This window comes from Cervus elaphus, chromosome 30, assembly GCF_910594005.1.
Source record: "Cervus elaphus chromosome 30, mCerEla1.1, whole genome shotgun sequence".
Taxonomy (NCBI): domain Eukaryota; kingdom Metazoa; phylum Chordata; class Mammalia; order Artiodactyla; family Cervidae; genus Cervus; species Cervus elaphus.
In genome coordinates, this window is record NC_057844.1 from 67,835,702 (window position 1) to 67,856,561 (window position 20,860).

At 38.8% G+C, this 20,860-nt stretch overlaps 1 protein-coding gene and 1 pseudogene across 1 annotated transcript in view; one reads left to right on the forward strand and one right to left on the reverse strand.

Moving 5' to 3' along the window:
- LOC122687098 (ATP-binding cassette sub-family C member 4-like) overlaps positions 1-20,860 on the forward strand; it is a 324,734-nt gene that overhangs the window by 123,598 nt on the left and 180,276 nt on the right. The gene's annotated exons all lie outside the window — the stretch shown is intronic.
- On the reverse strand, positions 16,456-18,184 carry LOC122687083 (annotated as a pseudogene).

Below are 20,860 nucleotides of genomic sequence, written 5' to 3' on the forward strand. Positions count from 1 at the left end.
TTCTCTTTCTGACATGATTCACTCTGTATAATAGGCTCTAGTCCATCCACCTCATTAAAGGGAAAGGAAAGTCGTTCAGTCATGTCTGACTCTTTGTGGCCCCATGGGCTGTAGCCTACCAGGCTTCTCCACCCATGGAATTTTCCAGGCAAGAGTACTGGAGTGGGTTGCCACTTCCTTCTTCAGGGGATCTTCCCGACCCAGGGATCGAACCTGGGTCTCCTGCATTGCAGGCAGACCCTTTACCATCTGAGCCACCAGGGAAGCCCATCCACCTCATTAGGGCTGACACAAATGCATTCCTTTTAGTGGCTGAGTAATATTTCATTGTATATAGGTACCACCACTTCTTTTTCTTTTTAGTTATTTATTTTAATTGGAGGCTAATTACTTTATAATATTGTAGTGGTTTTTGCCATACATTGACATGAATCAGCCATGGGTGTACATGTGTTTCCCATCCTGATCCTCCCTCCCACCTCCTTCCCCATCCCATCCCTCAGGGCCATCCCAGTGCACCAGCCCTGAGCACACTGCCTCATGCATAGAACCTGGAATGGTGATCTGTTTCACATATAGTAATATACATGTTTCGTAGCTATTCTCTCAAATCACCCCACTCTCACCTTCTGCCACAGAGTCCAAAAGTCTATTCTTTACATCTGTGTCTCTTTTGCTGTCTCAAATATAGGGTCATCTTTACCATCTTTCCAAATTCCATATATATGTGTTAATATACTGTATTGGTGTTTTTATTTCTGACTTACTTCACTCTGTATAGTAGGCTCCAGTTTCATTCACCTCATTAGAACAGATTCAAATGCATTCTTTTTAATGGCTGAATAATATCCCATTGTATATATGTACCACAGCTTCCATATCCATTTGTCTGCTGATGGACATCTAGGTTTTTCCCATGTCCTAGCTATTGTAAACAGTGCTGTGATGAACATTGGGGTACATATGTCTCTTTCAATTCTGGTTTGTTCTAGTTCTGTGAAAAAATACCGTTGGTAGCTTGATAGGGATTGCATTGAATCTATAGATCGCTTTGGATAGTATACTCATTTTCACTATATTGATTCTTCTGATCATGAACATTGTATATTTCTCCATCTATTTGTGTCATCTTTGATTTCTTTCATTAGTGTTTTATAGTTTTCTATATATAGGCCTTAGTTTCTTTAGGTAGATTTATTCCTAAGTATTTTATTCTTTTCATCGCAATGGTAAATGGAATTTTTGCCCTAATTTCTCTTTCTGTTTTCTCATTGTTAGTGTATAGGAATGCAAGGATTTCTGTGTGTTAATTTTATATCCTGCAACTTTACTATATTCATTGATTAGCTCTAGTAATTTTCTGGTGGTGTCTTCAGGGTTTTCTATGTGGAGGATTATGTCATCTGCAAACAGTGATAGTTTTTCTTCTTTTCCAATCTGGATTCCTTTTACTTATTTTTCTTCTCTGATTGCTGTGGCTAAAACTTCCAAGACAATGTTGAATAGCAGTGGTGAGAGTGGGCACCCTTGTCTTGTTCCTGACTTTAGGGCAAATGCTTTCAATTTTTCTCCATTGAGGATAATGTTTGCTGTGGGTTTATCAGATATGGATTTTATTATTTTGTGGTCTGCTCCTTCTATGCCTGCTTTCTGGAAGTTTTTTTTTTTTTTTAATCATAAATAGCTGTTGATTTTGTCAAAGGCTCCCTCTGCATCTATTAAGGTAATTATATACATATATATATATATATATATGTGTATATATATATACTTATCTTTCAGTTTGTTAATGTGGTGTATCACATAGATTGATTGTGAATACTGAAGAATCCTTGCATCCCTGGGATAAAGTCCATTTGGTCATGATGTATGATCTTTTAAATATGTTGTTGGATTCTGTTTGCTAGAATTTTGTTGAGGATTTTTGCATCTATGTTCGTCAGTGATATTGGCCTGTAGTTTTCTTTTTTGTGGCATCTTTGTCTGGTTTTGGTATTAGGGTGATGGTGGCCTCATGGGATGAGTTTGGAAGTTTACCTTCCTCTTCAATTTTCTGGAAAAGTTTGAGTAGAATAGGTGTTAACTCTTCTCTAAATCTTTGGTCGAATTCACCTGTGAAGCCATCTGGTCTTGGGCTTTTGTTTGTTGGAAGATTTTTGATTACAGTTTCAATTTCTGTGCTTGTGATGGGTCTGTTCCTGGTTTAGTTTTGGGAGGTTATACTTTTCTAAGAATTCGTCCATTTCTTCCAAGTTGTCCATTTTATCGTCATATAGTCGCTGATAGTAGTCTCTTATGATCCTTTGTATTTCTGTGTTGTCTGTTGTGATTTCTCCATTTTCATTTTAAATTTTGTTAATTTGATTCTTCTCCCTTTTTTTTCTTGATGAGTCTGGCTAATGGTTTGCCTATTTTATTTATCTTCTTAAAGAGCCAGCTTTTAGTTTTGTTGATTTTTGCCATAGTCTCCTTTGTTTTTTTTTTTTTTTTTTCATTTATTTCTGCCTTAATTTTTATGATTTCTTTCCTTCTACTAACCCTGGGGTTCTTCTTTTTCTAGTTGCTTTAGGTGTAAAGTTAGGTTTTTTTACTTGATTTTTTTCTTGTTTCTTGAGGTAAGCTTGTATTGCTATGAACCTTCCCCTTAGCACTGCTTTTACAGTGTCCCATAGGTTTTGGTTGTTGTGTTTTCATTTTCATTTGTTTCTATGCATATTTTGATTTCTTTATTGATTTCTTCCATGATATGTTGGTTATTCAGAAGCATGTTGTTTAGCCTCCATATATTTGTATTTTTAATAGTTTTTTTTTTCCCTATAGTTGACATCTAATCTTACCACATTGTGATCAGAAAAGATGCTTGAAATGATTTCAATTTTTTAAAAATTTACCAAGGCTAGATTTATGGCCCAGGATGTGATCTATTCTGGAGAATGTTCTGTGTGCTCTTGAGAAAAAGGTGAAATTCATTGTTTTGGGGTGAAATGTCCTATAGATATCAATTAGGTCTAACTGGCCCATTGTATCACTTAAAGTTTGTGTTTTCTTGCTAATTTTCTGTTTGGTTTATCTATCCATAGGTGTGAGTGGGGTATTAAGACTCCCACTATTATTGTGTTACTGTTAATTTCCCCTTTCATCCTTGTTAGTATTTGCCTTACATGTTGTGGTGCTCCTATGTTGGGTGCATATATATTTATAATTGTTATATCTTCTTCTTGGATTGACCCTTTGATCATTATGTTGTATCCTTCTTTGTCTCTTTTCATGGCCTTTATTTCAAAGTCTATTTTATCTGATATGAGTATTACTACTCCTGCTTTCTTTTGGTCTCCATTTGCATGAAATATCATCTTTTTCCAGCCCTTCACATTCAGTGTGTATGTGTCCCTTGTTTTGAGGTGGGTCTCTTGTAGACAGCATATATGGGGTCTTATTTTTGTATTCATTCAGCCAGTCTTTGTCTTTTTGTTGGGGCATTCAACCCATTTACACTTAAGGTAATTACTGATAAGTACGATCCCATTGCCATTTACTTTGTTGTTTTGGGTTCGAGTTTATAAACCTTTTCTGTGTTTCCTATCTAGAGAATATCCTTTAGCATTTGTTGAAGAGCTGGTTTGGTGGTGCTGAATTCTCAGCTTTTGCTTGTCTGGAAAGCTTTTGACTTCTCTTTCAGATTTTAATGAGATCCTTGATGGGTCTAGTAGTCTTGGTTGTAGGTTTTTCTCTTTCATCACTTTAAGTATGTCCTCCCATTCACTACTGGCCTGAAGAGTTTCTATTGAAAGATCAGCTGTTATCCTAATGGGGATGTTATTTGTTGCTTTTCTCTTGCTGCTTTTAATATTTGCTCTTTGGATTTGATCTTCATTAGTTTGATTAATATGTGTCTTGGGGTCTTTATCCTTGGGTTTATCCTGTTTGGGACTCTCTGGGTTTCTTAGACTTGAGTGGCTATTTCCTTCCCCATTTTAGGGAAGTTTTCAACTATTATCACCTGGAGTATTTTCTCACAGCCTCTTTTTTTTTTTTTTTGTTGTTGTTGTTTTCTTCTTCTGGGACTTCTATGGTTTGAATGTTGGGGCATTTAACATTGTCCCAAAGGTCTCTGAGGTTGTCCTCATTTCTTGTAATTCTTTTTTCTTTTTTCCTCTCTGCTTCATTGATTTCCACCATTCTATCTCCCACCTCACCTATTCTATCTTCTGCCTCAGTTATTCTACTATTGGTTTCCTCCAGAGTGCTTTTGATCTCAGTTATTGCATTATTAGTTATTGATTGACCCTTCTTTATTTCTTCTAGGTCTTTGTTAAACATTTCTTGCATCTTCTCAATCCTTGTCTCTAATCTATTTATCTGTAGCTCCATTTTGTTTTCAAGATTTTGGAGCATTTTACTATTATTATTCAGAATTCTTCTCCAGGTATTCTCCCTATCTCCACTTCTTTTGTTTGGCTTGATGGGAATTTATCATGTTCCTTTACCTGCTGTATATTTCTTTGCCTTTTCATTTTGTTTAGATTGCTGTGTTTGGGGTGGCCTTTCTGTAGGCTGGAAGTTTGTGGTTCCTCTTTATTGTGAAGCTAGCTCCCTGTGTGTGGCGTTGGATGAGTGGTTTGTCAAGGTTTCCTGATTAGGTGTTGGGACCAGCCCAACAACAAACTGGCATAAGGGAGCAGTGCTGCAGAAGAATAAAGAAAATTAAGACTCAGAAATCAGGTGAGGATCAGAGGGCTGATGCCGTTCACAAGCAAAAGATCCTGATCCTTGCAGGCTTTTTATTGCTAACATCTACTTCCTTATGTGTGCTCTGAAGACATCTGTTTTTTACAATTTCAGATCGGGGATAATGATATACAATGCACTGTCCTCAATGTCAAACCTTCAGGCCTTTCATGACTATGTTTAGCCCTTCAGCTAGTAACGACCTTTCTCAGCAACTCCCTCAAGGCTCTGGTCACGAGAACAGTCACTAATGTTTTTCCATCAGTCACATCACTACTTCAGCATCTTGTTTTCAAGATGTTTTTCCACGATGTACTTTTTACTGCTCCTGGCCCTTCACCTGGCGGTCATGAGAAAGTCATTCTTATTCTTCAAAGAAACCCTGTTAATTATAGTATAGGCCTGTGCATAGAATATTCCCTCCATATCTCACCCCCCTATATTGGAAGCTTACTTTTGATGATATTGTTGATCATAGAAATCAAAGCGATAGTCACTAATTGCTGTTGTTGTCCATCAACTTTCTTGGTGATTCACTGCCAGACTATGTAGAAACAGAAAAAAAAAGACATAAAAATTAACATAAAACCAGCCATTGATCCTCCGATAGTTGTCAAATGAGGAAGGGATTTAATTCAGAAATCCCATCTGCTGCTGCTTCCAGCAGATTGAAAGTGAAAGTGAAAGTGAAGTCGCTCAGTTGTGTCCACTCTTTGTGACCCCGTGGACTGTAGCCCACCAGGCTCCTCCTTCCATGGGATTCTCCAGGCAAGAATACTGGAGTGGGTTGCCATTTCCTTCTCCAGGGGATCTTCCTGACCCAGGGATCGAACCCAGGTCTCCCACACAGGGCAGACACTTTAACCTCTGAGCCACCATGGAAGCCCCTCCAGCAGATTAGATCCTTGCAAAAGGTGTAGTTTCTGAGGGAAAGTTTCCATAATCTATTGTTGTAAGTTATTAATATCCAGAGATATATTACCTTGATTTAAGAGGTGTTGTTTAACGTTGTCTCAATGAAATGAAGATTCATTATATTTGTGAGGAGTGACACAAAAAGAAATTATGTTCCAATAACACTTAGGATGAATCTGTTTTCACAGACCATTTACTTGATCACCTAGTAGTATAACAGCCTGTTGTAAATCAGCCATTTGTGCAGCTAATTTTCCATCTGTTTTTCTCTGGGTAGACCAAAGAACATCAGAGTCTTTATGCCATTCTTGCACAAAGTGCACAGTCTGTACACTCTGAAGTAATGTCACTCCTGCTACAGCTGCTATAGTAGCTATAGCAATAATTCCTAAAATGGCAGCAATTAACAGTCCAATAAACAGTTTAGTGTGTTTTAGCACTTTCTTAAGGATTTTTTCTACAATATAGACTGTGGGGCTATCCTGCCATGGTCTGTTCATTTTTACAGGAAGCCATACTGCAGATCTGATTTTTAGAACATACAGAGAATAGTCATTCTGAAACTGGAGAGAAGAATTGATACAAGTGTAAAAGGAACAATTTTGACAAGTAAGTAACCCAGAAGAGGCATTATAAAAAGTAGGTCCTATCAAAAATACAAAAGGTAAACAAACACATGCTTTAATCTAATGGGTCGAATTTTCATCAAAATGTAAGGAATGACCAGATACTTTCAAATTAAATTGCCCCTTCCATGCTGTTATGGGTTGGAAGGCAGCTGATATTTTCCACAATTCTGAATGTAAAGGCATATAAGGTAACATAGGTAAGGGAGGGGAGAAACTCCCTCCATGCCAATTTATAGAGCTATTAACAATGTTATTGATGGAGTCTAAAGTATTGTTTAACAATATAGGCAAATCCAAATTATTATTTTTGTCCAAAGGATCTCCTTTGGGACTCCAATCAGTAATTTCTCCATCAGAAGTACTGACCATTATTAATTTCCATTGTACCCAATGTTCTATTCCAGATTTTATATAAATAATACAGTTAGGTAGATGGGGTGGAAACAGTAGTATTTTCTCCTGTGATATTAAAGGAAAATGCTTCTAATAAGAAAAAATGTGTTTTGTTCCCTTGAGGTTCTTTAACTATAGATAGCCAACTTTGTAATCCTCTTTTAAGACAATGAGTTTCCACTCCCATACATATAGGGGTAAGATCTGTTCCCACAGTATAATTAACACTAACATTTTGAAAGTTGTCAGGCCTCTTCTTCTGGTTTTAAAGAAAGGCTCAGGTCAAAAGGTCTGGGTAACCAAGAAGAGTCACTTATGAAAATTGGAACAGAAGAATCCTCCCACGTAATTGGCCTTCATAGGGGAGGACTGGGCTTGGTTTTTTTGGTCCTTGCAGCTGGTTCGGGGCAGTTGCTGATTGTCAGTCTTGTTATCCCCATCACTGGTGGCTCTCCGGGAGGATTGATGTCAAACCATGTCCTCTTCTTTCCTTACTTTGACTATCCCATGGTGTTGTCCATTATCTGAAATGACAAGAGCATAACCTCGTCCTTTCTTAAGTTTAAAGCCCTTACACCAATTGTTCATAGCTTTTTCCAACCATACCGGAGTATTATTTGCAATCATTTGACCAGGAGTATAATTTTCACTAAGAATGGTGTTCTGAAAATGCAGTGTTGCTGTTGTATGATCCAATCGTAAATCCAAAAAATTTAAAGTAAATTAGCTTGGGCTAATTTTTCTTTTGGAGAAGGAACTGGCAACCCACTCCAGTGTTCTTGCCTGGAGAATCCCAGGGACGGGGGAGCCTCGTGGGCTGCCATCTATGGGGTCGCACAGAGTCAGACACGACTGAAGTCAGACACAGTGTCAGACAGACATGACTTAGCAGCAGCAGCAGCAACAATTTCTCTTTTGGTGTCATCAATATGCAGTACTTTTCTCCCCCTTTCTGTTTAAATAACATATTTTTTAGAGTATGATGAGCACATTCAAGACCACAAGGAGTGGTCTTGAGAATTATATGGAATACCTGTAGAATGAGAAATATTCCAATCAGATAAAAATTTTGCAAAACCATGACTCACATATGCAGGGCCATTATCAGTTTTAACATGTTTTGGTAGGCCCATATAAGACAAGGCCTGCAAAAAATGTGAGATAACACAAGCAGATTTTTTTTTTCAGAATGAGCAGAAGCATAAATCATGGCTGGATATATATCCACAGAAACATGAATAGCTCTCAAACATCCAAAAGAAGGGACATGAGTAACATCAGTCTGCCAAATATCATTGGGATAAAGGCCTCTGGGATTAACCCCTGTAGTTATAGGAATGTGTTAAGAGTACATGTAGGGCAGGCAGAAACAATATTTCTGGCCTCTTGTTTGGATAATTGAAATTTATTCATCAAGCCTTGTATATTTATATGTGTGAGTTGATGAAATTCATAAGGAGTAATAAAAGCAATTAACAAAGAGTTGATGGAATCATTGCCCTTTGCCAGTGGTCCGGGCAATTTAGAATGAGATCTGATATGTGTAATGTAAAAAGGGGCAGAATGAAGCCTTACTATATTTTGTAATTGAGATAACATTGTAATAATAGATGATTTAGAATAAGACTTTGGTGGAGATGTGGTTTCAATAACTTGTGTTATCTGTATAGCATATTGAGAATCTGATATAATGTTTAAAGCTGTAGAAACATTCTGTAATAAGGTAGCAATAGCCTCTAATTGGTCTTGTTGAACAGAGGCCAGGGTAGATTGGCAAACCTTTGTTGTGGGTCCAGTATAACCGGCTTTGAGAGTTTTATTTGTGTGAGTAAAATACTTGGGGGCATTAGCAAGAGGAATTGTTTTAGTAATAATAGGAATTATCCATTTATGTTTAGCAGCAATAGTAATCAAAAGTGACTTTGGAAAATGGTTATGAACCTCACCTATGAAATCAGCAATGGCAATTTTCCAATCCATACTGGTAACAAATAATCTATGGATTTGATCATTAGTGAAAGGAAAAAAAAATCATACGATCATAACCAGAAATTTGTCTACATCTGGATCTCATTTTTGAAATAAGAAAGGAAATAAGCATTATGTAAGTAGTCATTATTTTCTTAGGAGTGTAGGATAAAATTCCCCATTCAAGGATACCCTGCAGTTGTCATAATATTCCTGTAGGGTTATCTAAAGTAGGAAGAATAAGTAAAGAAATTGGAACAGTCAGATCTACTTGTTTAAGTTGTCTTTGTTTTATATCTTGATTTACAAGATCCAATTTCTGTTTAGCCTGTTCTGTTAGTGCACAGGGTCTGTTTAAATCAGATTCTCCTTGTAGGATTTGAAATATGTGTGTTAAGGAATGATTGGGAATTCCTAAAGATGGTTGTAACCAACTTATATCTCCTAATAATTTCTGAAAATCATTTAAAATTTTCAAGGGATCATTTCGAATTTGTATTTTTTGTGGTTTAGTAGTATTTCTTTGCAATATATATCTAAATAGGTATATGGTTCCCACTCTTGTAATTTATCAACAGCAATATATAACCCATATTCTTTTAATTTAATCTCTGTCTTTAAGAAAATATGTTGAAGTTCCTCAGCAGAAGGAGAAGATAAAAGAATATCATTCATATAGTGGGTAATATAAGCATGAGGGAATTGTTTCCTAATAAGTTTAAGTGGTTTGGAGATGTATAATTGACATAATGTAGGACTATTAAGCATTCCTTGTGGCAATACCTTCCAGTAATATCAAGACACTGGTCTTTTATTATTAATTGATGGTATAGTAAAAGCAAAATGGAGAGCATCAGATTCTTGTAGAGGAATAGTATAAAAACAATCATTAAGATAAATGATTTTTATTTTCCAATTTCATGGTATCATAGAAGGTGATGGAATGCCTGGTTTTAAAGCACCCGTGGATTTGATTATAGCATTAATTTTTCTTAAATCAGTTAACATTCTCCATTTCCCAGATTTCTTCTTAATAACAGACAGGAGAATTCCAAGGACTAGTAGTTGAGGCAATATGATTAAGAGATAATTGTTCCTCTACTAGCTGTTCAAGAGCCTGTAACTTTTTATGTGATAGGGGCCACTGCTCTGTCCAAATAGGATTTGGACATCAGATTTCCATGTCAACTTAAGTGCTGTTTTTGTTGTTTGGCAGTGGCCTCTACTAAAAAGCCTGTGTATTTTGAGCAGGATTGTATCCCATATTTACCATAATTTGTTTAGCCTGAGAAGATATAGTAGGAACCATTACATAAGCTCTTCATTGCATCAATAGATTTTGTCCCCATAAATTAATAGGATATCTGCAACTGAAGATTGTAAAGTTGCAGGTTGTTGTTTGGGGCCTGAACATGTCAAAATATTAGTACTTTTTTGAATATTTTGCATAGTTCCAATTCCTGATGCTGGGAAAGATTGAGGGCAGGAGGAGAAGGGGACGACAGAGGATGAGATGGTTGGATGGCATCACTGATTCAATGAACATGGGTTTGGGTGGACTCTGGGAATTGGTGATGGACAGGGAGGCCTGGTGTGCTGCAGTTCAAGGGGTCTCAAAGAGTCGACACGACTGAGTGACTGAACTGAACTGTATTGAATTCCAGTTAACATAATAGGGACAACTGTTAAAGGCCAGGAAAATGGCCAATGTTTTTTAGATATTATAGAAACATCAGCTCCAGTATCTACAAGTCCTGAAAGTTGCTTATTATCAATATATACAAATAATGTGGGTCTAGAATCAGATACAAAAGTTTGCCAATATACCTGTTTTCTGCACTTCCTAATCCTCCAGTTCTTTTAATATGAGATTTACTAGTAGTGATATAAGGTAATAATAACAATTGAGCTTATGATCCCCTTTTATTATTTGCTAAGGATACTCTGTTTCCATCATAATAGAAATTTCGCCCTCATAATCTTCATCTATAACCCCCATTAGGACTTGAACTCCCTTACTTGTTAAACTACTGCATCCTAATAATAACTCCACACTTCCTTTAGGTATTGGACCTTTAATTCCAGTAGGGATTTTATAAATTCTCATAGCTGGCATAAGAAGTAAATTATCAATGGCGGGACATCTAATGCTGTGCTTCAGGGTGTTGCAGGAAGGTCGGCAACCTAGGTGTATGGTTTGGAAGGGCTGGATGAGGTGGCTGTTCGCTGACTGGGTACACAAAAGGAACAGCATTCCAGGTTTGTTAAGAGCTCATGTTGTCTGATGGGCCCTGAGTGGGGCCTTTCTTTCAGTTTCCCAACAAAGGGGATCCATTTTTATGAAATTTAGATCTACACTGATTAACCTAATGATTGCCTTTACTACAGCAAGGGCATAATCCAGGTGTCTTTTCATTTGTGGGAGTAGGCTTATTAGGTGTATTTTTATTAGTTTTGCAATTTTTCTACACATGTCCTCTCTTACCACAACTAAAACATTTAACCTGCTGATTTGCTTGTTGTTTCAAGCTCATAATGGCTTAAGCCAACATTTGCATCTTATAGAATTCTGATCCAATATCATGACAAGCCTTAGTATAATCCTCTAGAGGTTTTCCTTGTGCTTTAAGAGGCTGTAAAACCTTTTGACATTCTGAATTTGTATTATCGTAGGCAAGCATCTGTAATAACATATCCCTTAATTCAATTTGAGCAACAGTTCTCACCAGATTTTGTCTTAATTGGGTGATAAAATCAGCATAAGGTTCCCCTTTAGGTTGTTTTACATTAACAAAAGAAGGATGAGACTGTCCTGAGGGGCTAACCTTTTCTCATGCCCTAAGACAAATAAATCTAACTTTACTTATCATTGAATCATAGTTGTCTCTGAGCCTCTTGATATGCCCCTGATCCCATTAATTGTTCCACAGTAATATTAAGAGGAGGATTAGCAGCTGCATTTCTTTTACCTTTTGAGGGTCTTCACCTTGCCACCATGTTCGAAACTGTAAAAATTCCGAAGTGGATAAGCAAATTCTAGTAATCATTTCCTAATCATATGGAATGAATTGTTCAGACTGAGCCAACCCCTGATTAAGACCCGTGGTGTAAGGAGATGTAGTTCCATTTTCTGTGCATGCCTGTTTACTCTCCTTAATAGTTTTAAAAGAGAGAGGAGTATGTTCAAATTGTACTCTGCCTTGTGGAAGTTGAGAATTAAGGGGCACCTGAATCACGGTAACAGGCAAAACCAAAGCATCAAGGTTGCCTTCTCACTTCGCTGCTCATACAGCTTGCTGAAAAGATGAGAGGGCAGGTACAGATGTCTTTGGTATTGTGACTGTGGCTCTAAATACCCCATCATCCCATGGTGTATCAGGATCTAGTGGAGGGTGTTCCTGACCTATAGGGGGCTCTGGCCAAGGAGCCAAAGGCTGTGAGACTGGGGATAAAGGGAAAGCTTCAGAATGTTGTCCAGTACCATAGTTAACATGGGATTTAGGACTCAAAAATTGAGCCTCTCTCTCCCCTTCCAAAGGATTATATTTCTCTTTATCCAGATTTTCATAAATATAAGGCGGCCAGATAGGTGACTCCTGAGATTCAGGAGGAGCAAGAGTATCAGATTCTGAATCAGAAGAGTCAGACTGTTCAGTTTGTAAAGGAGCCAAAGTAGTATAAATAAGGTTACAAAGAGACCACACACTTATAGGAATGGGTTCCTCAGACTGATAGGCTCTACGCAAATAACACATCACTTCTTTCCACTCATTAAGACGCAAAGTCCCTTTTTCTGCATCCAACCAGTAACAGTGCTTATGAATTGCCTGAAATAATTTCCAAAAACTCCCTTCTTTCACTTTTACTCCAGAGCTACGTAGTAAGGTTTTTAGAAGAACAATATAGTCAGCATGCTTAGAAGGAGCTTGCCCCATTGTGTCTCTGACTGACAAATCCATGGGGGTGTACTCACCAAGTACTTTCACTGTCCTCCGATCTTTTGGCTGGAATTCCCCGCATCTTCTGGCACTGTCAAAAAAGCCTCGAAAGCTATTCGCGCCCTCAGGTCCCTGTTCGGGTGCCAAATGTTGGGACTAGCCCAACAACAAACCAACCTGAGGGAGTGTTGCCACAGAAGAATAAAGAAAAATAAGACTTAGAAATAAGGTGAGGATCGGGGCGGGGTGGGGGGGGGAGGGGGCTGATGCCATTCGCAGGCAAAAGCCAAGATCCTGATCCTTGTAGGCTTTTTATTGCTAACATCTACTTCCTTGTACGTGCTCTAAAGACATCTGTTTTTACAATCTCAGATTGGGGATAACGATAAACAATGCACAGTCCCCTTCAGGCCTTTCATGACTATGTTTAGCCCTTCAGCTAGTGATGACCTTTCTTAGCAACTCCTTCAAGGCCCTGGTCATGAGAACAGTCACTAATGGTTTTCCATGAGTGACATCAGGACTTCAACATCTTGTTTTCAAGATGTTTTTCCACAATGTACTTTTTACTGCTCCCGGCCCTTTGCCAGGGGGTCATGAGAAAGTCATTCTTATTCTTCAAAGAAGCCCTGTTAATTATAGTACAGGCCTGTGCTTAGAATATTCCCCACAGTTAGGGAAGCTTGTGTCTGTGTTCTGGTGGGTAGAGCTGTATCTCTTCTCTCTGGAGTGCAATGAAGTGTCCAGTAGTGAGTTTTGGGGTGTCTCTGGGCTTGGTGTGACTTTGAGCAGCCTGTATTTTAAGGTTCAGGGTTGTGTTCCTGTGTTGCTGAAGAATTAGCATGGTATGTCTTGCTCTGGAACTTGGCTCTTGGGTGGAGCTTGGTTTCAGTGTAGGCATGGAGGCTTTTGGATGAGCTCTTGTTGATTAATGTTGCCTGGAATCAGGAGTTCTCTGTTGTTCTCAAGCTTTGGATTTAAGCCTCCTGCCTCTGGCTTTCAGTTTTATTTTTACAGTAGCCTCAAGACTCCTGCATCCATACAGAACAGATAATAAAACATCTAGGTTAACGGTGAAAAGATTCTCTACAGTGAGGGACACCTAGAGAGGTTCAAAGACTTACATAGAGAAGAGAAGAGGGAGGAGGGAGGTAGATAGAGGTGTCTAGGAGAAGAGGTGGAGTCAAAAGGGGAGAGGCCAATCTAGCCAGTAATCAGTTCCCTAAGTGTTCTTCACAGCCCAGAACACCCAGAGAGATTCACAGAATTAAGTAAAGAGGAGAAGGGGGAGGGAGGAAATCGAGGTGAACTGGGGGAGAAAAGGGAGAGTCAAAGAGGGGAGAGCAATCAAGCCAGTAATCACACCCCTAAGTGAAAGTGGATACTGAAGATTAGATTCTTAAAAGTACAAAATTGATAACAAATACCAAAAAGCAAAGATTGAAAATCTAGAGTAGAGTTTAGACTCTCAAAAATACAACATTAAAAATATAAAACAAAATCAATCACAAAGATTATAAAATATATATATATATGAAATTTGCTTTAAAAATAGGGTCTTTTTTGGGGGTAAGGTAATAGTAGGTTATAAGAATGAAAATTAAAGGAGTAATAAAGAACTTAAAAATAAAAAAATAAAAAAATTAAGAATTGATAGTAGTAAAATATATATCTAGGTATTTCTCTGGAGCTGTTTCAGGCAGTGTGGGGTCAGTTCAGTTTCAGATAGTCCATTGTTCCAGCTCGTACTTCTTCTCAAGGTGTATAGACCCCTTCCAATGCTTACTAAATGCTAACTACAGGATTTTCATATGTTGCACTTGTCACTTCCAGAGTGGTTCCCTCTTCTTTGTTTATTTTGGCTTCCTCTGTTTGTAGGTCTCTTCAGTGTCCAATTTCCTCTGTGACACAAGGGGGTGAATGTGGTCACTTATTTAGGCTCACTTGTTCAGTTGTGTTGTGGGGAGGGAGGAACGCTGCAAACAAATATCCCTGGCATGTGTGGGGAGTGCTCGTAGTATATGGATCACACTGGGTTTGCCCCAGCTCACGGTGGCGTGTTTCTCCCGGGTCTACACTGCTGAGGCTCCAGGTTGCTCTGCAGGGGCACTGTCCAAAGTGGGCCCTGTGTTTGGTCACTTCCCAGGTCTAAGCTGCTCAGGTTCAGGTCCTTGCGTACTCTGTGAGGGCACAGACTCAGTTGGGCATGCATTTTGTGCCCTTTCCAGGTCCAAGCAGCTCAGGCAACCAGGTGCTTGGTGAGCGCACTGTCCCAGGTGGGCCATGCATCTTAATCACCTTCCTGGTCCCAGCTGCTCAGTTTCCTGGGTGCCCCGTGAGAGTGCCAGCTCAGGTGTGCCATGTGTCTCCTCTGGGGAGCTAATCTCAGGCTGTGACCTTCCTGGTAGATGTCAACTGTCCAGGATCCCAGGAAGACACGGTTAGCAGCTGGAAGCCTACTCACAGTTTGGTGGAGGATGCTGGTCTCTGGGACTGAGATTGCCCCTTGCCTTCCAGCTCTGGCTGTTGCACGCCTGCCTCTCTGCTTCTGGCAGCAGGTGAGGCGGGTCTGCAGCTGGCTAGATCTCCTTCGATCTTTGCTCAATCCTTCTTTATCTTTTCATCTGCTGATAGACATTTAGTTTGACTCCGTGTCCTAGCTATTGTAATTAGAGCTACAGTGAACATCGGGGTACACGTGTCTTTTTAAATTTTGGTTTCCTCAGGGTATGTGCCCTGTAGTGGGATTGCTGGGTCATATGGTGATTTTATTCCTAGTTTTTAAAGGAATTTTAATACTGTTCTCCATAGTGGCTATATCAATTTACATTCCCACCAACAGTGCAAGAGGGTTACCTTTTCTCCACACCTTCTCCAGCATTTATTGTTTGTAGAATTTTTGATGATGGCCATTCTGACTGGTATGAGGTCATATCTCATTGCAGTTTTGATTTGCATTTCTCTAATAATGAATGACGTTAAACATCTTTTCATGTAATTATTAGCCATCTACATATTTTCTTTGGAGAAATGTCTGCTTAGGTCTCTTGCCAATTTTTCATTGGGTTATTTGTTTTTCTGGTATTGATTTGTATAAGCTGCTTGTATATTTTTGAAATTAACCCTTTGTCAGTTGTTTCATTTGCTATTATTTTTCCCCATTCTGAGGGTTGTCTTTTCACCTTGTTTACAGTTTCCTTTACTGTGAAAAAGCTTTTAAATATACTTAGGTCCCATTGTTAATTTATTTTTAATTTCCATTACTGTAGCAGGTGGGTCATAGAGGATCTTGCTGTGATTTATGTCATAGAGTGTTCTGCCTATGTTTTCCTCTAAGATTCTATAGTTTATGGTCTTATATTTAGATCTTTAATCCATTTTGACTTTATCTTTGTATATGGTGTTAAGAAGTATTTTAATTTCATTCTTTTACATGTAACTATCCAGTTTTCCCAGCAGCACTTATTGAGGAAACTATCTTTGCCCCATTGGATATTCTTGCCTCCTTTGTCAAAAATAAGGGCACCAGTGATTTTGTTAGTGCTTTGGTTACAAAGATGTAGAAGTTTTGAAAGATTTACCCCTAAGCTTACTTGTACTGTAGGCAGCATTGTTTTTAATGAACATTTTGGCAGAATGCATCATTTTTCAGGGACATGTATATTGTATTATAATAGAAATCCTATATTTTGTTTATACTTAGTGAATGCTTAATAAATGTTGACAGATTTTTTTATAATTACTACATCACAAGACTTTTAAAAAGTGATTTCAAGGAATGATTGTACTGACAATGAACCAAATTACAAGATCACTTGAATTATCTAGAATAAAAAAGCTTTAAAAGTCATTATAATTTGCATGGTATAGTTATTACTGCTATTTTAAAGAAGCAGAGATAACTTTTAATTTTCAAAGTTTGATGAACAACCATCCATTAGTTTGAGAAGTTGAGTAACAGGATACTGTACTTGTTTTTCAAACCATTTGCAAACTGTAGAAAAGCAGCTGGTCAAAAAATGCACAACCATTAAACTGCAGTCCTGTTGACAATCCTTGGCTTGACAGGGCCATAGGGACACTCACCACTGGCAATTCTGCCATATTTACAGTTGGTGTAAAAATATCACCCTGGGTAATTCATGTTCTGTTGTCTTCTTTGATGCACTTTGTGTATGGCACTGCCTCACTCAAGGTAGTGGAAGTTAGCAAAACCTCTACTCCAGGGTTAAAAACATTCACAAAATCATTAGCAATGAGTCATCTCACTTTCTCTGCTTTGATAAAATAGTTCTCATAGTTTTATTTTAATAAGAAAGTTTCCTGAGAGGATTCTTCCCCTCACCACATCATTGAACCCTTCTTGTTTAGTTGCAGCATATATGGCTTCAGTAGACACATCGATGTCAAATCCGTGACCATATTCTAACCTATCAAATCTTGCCTATTTGATGACACTTCTGATGTACACAGTACATGGTAGCAGACAACTGAATAACTGATTTGGGCAGGGACACTTCAATTACTTTGGCCCCCTCAGGCTCAAAGAGATTAGCAGCTTTGGACCAAAGAGATTGTACTTCACTTGACAATTCTGGTATAAGATATTCCTTTGGAATTCCTATACATTGTTTGCTCACATCTGTTAAACTGGGAAGCATAAATGGTTTTAACAGGATCTTAACTTGTGGTAGAATCTTAGAGATCCTGCCCAGCTAGTATATTCAACATGATGGCTGCATCAGCCACACATCTAGTTAAGATTCTGGGCACATCATTGAAATCACCAGGGAATGAGGCCATGACAAGAAACTAAGTCATAGCTGGGATTTAAACCAACAACCTCATAGTGGGCAGCTGGATTGCTGGTTGATCCTCTGGAATCTGGTCCTAAAGCAACGAAGCAAGTGAATGCTGACACAGCCTCTGCACTCCCTCCTGAGCTTCCTCCGGTGATAAGACAATTTGAATACTTATTATCACCATGAGACTTCTGCTTCCTCTTTTCTCTATATTGTTTTGAATAGCTCCATGGGTTTTTAACTGGTCCAAAAATGCCATCTGTGCTTCTGTATCCCATAGCAAACTCATCTAAGTTTGTTTTTTACCATTAACAGAGCTCCCTGATCCAACAACCTGTCTGGCATTTTAAGGTGATACATAACTTTTCAGCACATTTGATGCACACGTTGTCTCAATGCCAGATGTGCTAAAGTTGTCTTTTACCGCAATAGGAATTTCATCTAAATCCCCTAGTGAGTGACCTTTTTTATATCTTTTCTCTGATTCTTCAACTTGCTTTAAGACCACCTCTCCTGATACAGTAACTTGGTCTTCTTGATAAAGGAGAGCTATCTTTGACAGAGCTCAGTTGGAGTAACCTGGCCTTGTTCTAGTGCCACAGAAACTTCTTGCAGGGTCCAACCCAACGTGGTCCTTGTGCCTTGCCTGCCACCACCAGGACCTGGTGACAAAGGAGGAAGAGGAACAGTTGTTCTTTTGAAGTCAAAGGTGGTTATCAAATTTGTAGCTTTATGGCACAATAGATAAGGGTGTCAAGGACTTGAAGGCTATTTATGAGGTTTAGGGTAGTAGCTTACTATTCACATCCATTTTCTTTTTTGAACATCATCACACGCTTGTTTCAGTTGTCCTCTGTGTTGGTTAAGATTCTGTGCCTGTAGGCCCTAGAATTATGCATGATAAAGCTACTTTTCACAGAAATATAGTTTGTTTTTCAATCATGCAAGAACCCTTGTAAGGCTTTGTATCTGTTTTCTGGGGCTGCCATAACCAAGTACTACAAACAGGTGGTTAAAACAACAGAAGTTTATTGTTTCCCAGTTGTGGAGGTTGGAAGTCTGAAATCAAGGTGTCAGCAGGGTCACTGATCCCTCTGAATTCTGGTCACAGGGAGAATCTTTCTTTGCCTCTTCTAGATTTTGGTGGTTGCAGGCAAACCTTGGGTTCCTTGGTTTTTAACTGCCACCACTCCAGTTTCTGTTTGCTTCAGGTGGCTGTTTTCTGCCTGTGTTTGTCTCTGGGTCCCCTTATAAGGACATCAGTCATATTGGATTCAGGGCCAGCCTAACTCCAGTACGATTGCATCTTAATCAGACCCTAATTCCAAATAAAGTCACATTTTGATGTAACTGGAGTTCCTACATAGAACTTTAGTGTATCTTTTGGGAGAGGGATATGATTTAACCTGTAACAAGCCCTGTGGCTAGCATGATCCTCCATGATGTCAAATGCATTGTGACTTTGACCAGGCTGGCAGCCTCCAAGGCTCAGGCCATGGGGTGGAGAAAGGTTCTGGTTGTTGTCACCCTCCACTGACCTGTATTTAGTCACTTGGCTGCTCCTATCTGCTCAGGAGGCAGGAGAGAGAGGACCTCTTTCCAGGTTGCCAAGGCAGCTAAAACCCAAGGTTTTGTTAGCACAGAAGAAAGAGAGCAGGTTTTGAGCAGATCTGAAAGAGACATGTGCACCCCAATATTCATCGCAGCACTGTTTATAATAGCCAGGACATGGAAGCAACCTAGATGCCCATCAGCAGACAAATGGATAAGGAAGCTGTGGTACATATACACCATGGAATATTACTCAGCCATTAAAAAGAATTCATTTGAATCAGTTCTAATGAGATGGATAAAACTGGAGCCCATTATACAGAGTGAAGTAAGCCAGAAAGATAAAGAACATTACAGCATACTAACACATATATATGGAATTTAGAAAGATGGTAATGATAACCCTATATGCAGAGCAGAAAAAGAGACACAGAAGTACAGAACAGACTTTTGAACTCTGTGGAAGAAAGTGAGCATGGGAGGTTTCGAAAGAACAGCATGTATATTATCTATAGTGAAACAGATCACCAGCCCAGGTGGGATGCATGAGACAAATGCTCAGGCCTGGTGCACTGGGAGGACCCAGAGGAATCGGGTGGAGAGGGAGGTGGGAGGGGGGATCGGAATGGGGAATACATGTAACTCCATGGCTGATTCATGTCAATGTATGACAAAACCCACTGAAATGTTGTGAGGTAATTAGCCTCCAACTAATAAAAAACAAAAAAGAAAAGAAAAAAAAAAAAAAAAAAGAGAGAGAGAGAAAAAAGAAAGAGAGCAGGTTTTGAGGACAGCCAGTAGTCTCTGCCACCTCTTCATAGTACTTGGGGGTGGGGGTGGGAGTAGTCTTTGTTGTTCAATTTCTCTCCCACTGTGTCTTTTCTCATTGAATTATTTCTAGCATTTAAAGGGTAAGAGGGAGTTTCCTGTATATGATTATATTGGTTTTCTAATGATTTTCAAGACTTTATTTTATTCAGCTAAATTGCATTGACTAGTTCCTATTAATAATTGGTGTGGAAAATAGCTAGAAGTGGAAGATGTGATCATTTGTTGAGAAGTAGAGGACTTTGACTAAGGAGCAGAGACATGTGTTTGTGAAAAGATGCTTGTGAAAAGTAAGAAAGAAATAGAGACTTAATAGAATTATCTTTTAAGAATGATGATTTTAATGATAGCTAATGACAAGCATTCTTTGGGATTGCCTTTCTTTGGGATTGGAATGACAACTGACCTTTTCCAGTCCTGTGGCCACTGCTGAGTTTTCCAAATTTGCTGGCATATTGAGTGCAGCACTTTCACAGCATCAACTTTCAGGATTTGAAATAGCTCAACTGGAATTCCATCACATCCACTAGCTTTGTTCATAGTGATGTTTTCTAAGGCCCACTTGACTTCACATTCCAGGATGTCTGGTTCTTGGTGAGTGATCACACCATTGAGATTATTTGGGTCATGAAGATCTTTTTTGTACAGTTCTTCTGTGTATTCTTGCCACCTCTTCTTAATATCTTCTGCTTCTGTTAGGTCCATACCGTTTCTGTCCTTTATTGAACCCATCTTTGCATGAAATGTTCCCTTGGTATCTTTACTTTTCTTGAAGAGATCTCTAGTCTTTCCCATTCTGTTGTTTTCCTCTATTTCTTTGCACTGATTACTGAGGAAGGCTTTCTTATCTCTCCTGGCTATTCTTTGGAACTCTGCATTCAAATGGGAATATCTTTCCTTTTCTCTTTTGCTTTTCACTTCTCTTTGTTTCACAGCTATTTGTAAGGCCTCCTCAGACAAGCATTTTGCCTTTTTGCATTTCTTTTCCATGGGGATGGTCTTGATCCCTGTCTCCTGTACAATGTTATGAACCTCCATCCATAGTTCATCAGGCTCTCTGTCTATCAGATCTAGTCCCTTAAATCTATTACTCACTTCCACTGTATAG